This window comes from Phaseolus vulgaris, chromosome 7, assembly GCF_000499845.2.
Source record: "Phaseolus vulgaris cultivar G19833 chromosome 7, P. vulgaris v2.0, whole genome shotgun sequence".
NCBI lineage: Eukaryota > Viridiplantae > Streptophyta > Magnoliopsida > Fabales > Fabaceae > Phaseolus > Phaseolus vulgaris.
The window spans coordinates 13,561,625-13,565,283 of NC_023753.2; positions in this window are offsets into that span (position 1 = coordinate 13,561,625).

Sequence of the window (3,659 nt, forward strand, 5' to 3'; positions counted from 1 at the left end):
TCACTATATTGATTAAATTATATAATATTTTATAAACTAAAAAAAATAATTGTATCTAAATTAGTTTCTATTTTTTTTAAAAAAATTATAAACTAGTTTTTAAATTGGTATCTAATTAACTAGCAGAGTTTTAAATACCAACTTTATAATCTAAATTAATTGGTAGTTAAAACCTTGGTGATTAATTAGATATCAATTAACTAACTAGATACCAATTAACTAATACCAATTTAAAAATTACTTTATAAATTTAGAAACTACTTTAAATATCAATAATTTTGTAGTTTATAAAATAATATTTAGTTAATATAATAACTAATTATTTTTTGTCTTTAAAATTGATTTCTATTTAATGATTTCTAAGTAATCTATTATCCAATCATAATTTTTTTTGAAAATTTCTTTGTATGCAACATTTTCATTAACAACCACTTACAACATAATTATTTTTACAACATAACTATCTTGTGTATCACACGCAATTGAAAGAATTCTATAATTATTAGTTCACAAATATTTTATGTACTTAAAAAGAATCGCTAAAACGTATAGTAATCACTTGAACAAATATTGATTAAAGTGCTCACCAAACATTTTAGTGAAAATAACTATTGTACCTAATTCACTTTGAACGACTATTTAAGCAACTAGTGAGTAATCACAAATGTTCGAATGCTACCACTTCAAAGCTATTGTGAAATTACCTTTACAATGTGGAAAATGAACTTCACATAACGAAGAAAATGCAACAAAGCTGGAAATTAACCTTGAAAAAGTGTAGTTCTCTCCGTTATGCTTGAGATAAAAAATAAAAAAAAAAAAAAAACCCACCACTTATTCTTCAAAATTGAAGCTACACTAATTTTATTCAAATTAATTGAACAAGCCTATGTGTTGGGTTAATCTGAAACACGAATTTTTCTAATTGAATAATAAATGGTATCAAACGCTAAAACTTAGAAAAGAAAAATACGATATTGCACCAAATGAAAATTGAGACAACATGGAGAAGGATGAAAAATCACAAAAAGATAGAGAGGACTACTATATACAGATTTCATTCACCTAATAATATTTAGGTTCTCTTTGATTGTGAATACGAGAGAAGAGATGATACAAGTAATAAGATTGTAGCTTGTGTGGGACACAAATATTTCTTTAAAAAGATAAGATTCACTAAAAATAACATTAAATAAAAACTAATTTTAAAAACAAAAATAATTAATAACTAGATTAGATTCTATTAATTCTATTATTAATAAATAATTTTTAAATTGATATTTAATTATCACCAAAGTGTTAATCACTACAACAAATATAAATTCTTTGTAAAAAAATTTAATGATAAACATAAAATTTATCACTATTTATCTATTAGTTGTGATTATCATTTTTACTTCTCACAAATATAATTTATAATAATGATAAAACTAAAACAAATGTCCACAATAGTTATATTAAAAACTTAAGAATATATATCAATTAAATAATTACTAAAAATATATAACAAAACTATTTTTCTTATAATAAAAAAAATTATATAAGTTTATCAAATATTTATAAATTAACAGTTATTTGTTATCTATCTATGATAAACTATTAATTATTAGTTTGTTGAAATGTGTCATAATTATTTTTTATATGCTTAATAAAAAAACACAGAAGTACTTGATAATAATAAAATTTATCATTGTATATTTTTGTGACTATTTTTAATTTGTTACAAAAAATTAAAAATATGTTCAACTTTACTATTGAATTCATTGAACCTTTAATAAGATAACTTTATAACTTTCACTATATCACTTTACAATTATTATGATATTTTACAAATAATTTGAGTCTGTACTGGCCAGTCTTCGGACATCGGACCTCGGCAACAGAGGGAGAGATCGAACGTCGGTGGTCTGAACAGCTATATTGGGCTACGTAAGGTGGGTCCCAAGAATCATATCAGTTACTAGTTAAAACATCCAGATATAAGAGGAAGTACTAAGAAATGAGGGATCCATGCAGGTGGTGTGTATTTGGGCGCAACACGAGTAAATAGCCCTTGGAGGCGCTAAAACCCGTTAGGGTTAGGGTTTCCAATGGAGATTGCATGCATGGCACGTGAATACTTAGGGCACCCACAAAACAAATTGGCCTCGCAGCATTGGTGCATGAGTTGGTACCTTGGCGGCCATACTGTTAGTCGTTGCACTCTAGTAAAGGGAAGTCTTACGTGTCAGATTACGCTAAGATTGTGTAATAGCGACGCAAGGACGTTCTCACAGGAACCCTAGATACGGGTAACAGAACAGAAGTAAACCCTAGCTACAACCTATATAAAGGGCGGTAAGAACCCTAAAAAGGTACACGGTTTCTAAGCTTGAAACGATTTTACTTACTTACTGTTTCTTTGCCCCAGTACTGACTTGAGCGTCAGAAACGACCACCAGGGCGCCCTTTTGTCTCTACAGGTACAACGTTCTTTAACCCAAGGAAGTGCAAGAGAAGCAGGAGACAGGCGGGGCCATTGAGAAGACGGTCCTAGCAGTAGTGTTCTCAGCGCGAAGGCTTCGCCACTACTTCTAGAGCTTTACGGTGATAGTGGTGATAGACCTTCCCATTCGCAAGGTCTTGCAGAAGCTAGATGTTGCAGGAAGAATGGTGCGTTGGGCAGTACAACTATTAGAGTTCGACGTGCTATATGAGCCCAGAGGCCCTATCAAAGGCCAAGTTTATGCTGACTTCGTGGTAGAACTCTCATCGGCAGCCACACACCAAGAAGGAACAGGTTTCAAATGGATACTCTTTGTAGACGGTTCCTCCAACCAACAAGGTAGTGGGGTTAGCATCATCTTGGAAGGACCAAATGGGCTATTGATTAAGCAGGCTCTGCAGTTCGTTTTCAAGGCTAGTAACAACCAGACAGAGTATGAGGCCCTAATCGCTGAAATTCTATTGGCTAAGGAGATGGGTGCGAAAAGTTTGTTGGCAAAGAGTGACTCCTTATTAGTCACGGGTTAGGTTACGGGAGGATACCAGGCTAAAGACCCTCAGATGGTCGCATACCTAGAGTACATTCAAACTCTGAGGGAGACGTTTAAGGTGTTCGAGTTAGTACACGTCCCTAGATAATAGAATGTCCGAGCTGACTTGCTAGTAAAGCTCGCCAGTTCAGGCAAGGGGGGCAGACAAAGGACAGTTATTCAGGAGACCCTAAGGACACCTTGAACTACCACAAATAATGCAGAAGAAATCCAGCAGATAAGCACTTCGGAAGGGGTGAAGAGGAGTCATCGGTCGTTGACTCAGAAGACGTTGAAGACGCCCAGGGTAAGCACATACCCAGTTTCTAGGGAGAAGTCATTGCAGGTTTGCCTAGTCGAAGGGGGTGAAACCTGGATGACACCCTACAAACGCTACTTGGTTGATGGGATACTCCCGCTAAAGCCCACAAAGGCCAGAAAAATCAAGAAAAATTCGAGCAAGTACACCTTGATCGATGGAGAGTTGTTCTGACATGGGTTCACTTACCCTATTATGATATGTGTAAGTGGCGAATAGTGCACACGCGTTATGGCAAAACTCCATGAAGGGATATGCGGGAGTCACATCGGTGGCCGAGCTCTCGCATCGAAGGCCATTCGTGCAAGATATTATTGGCTAGCCAT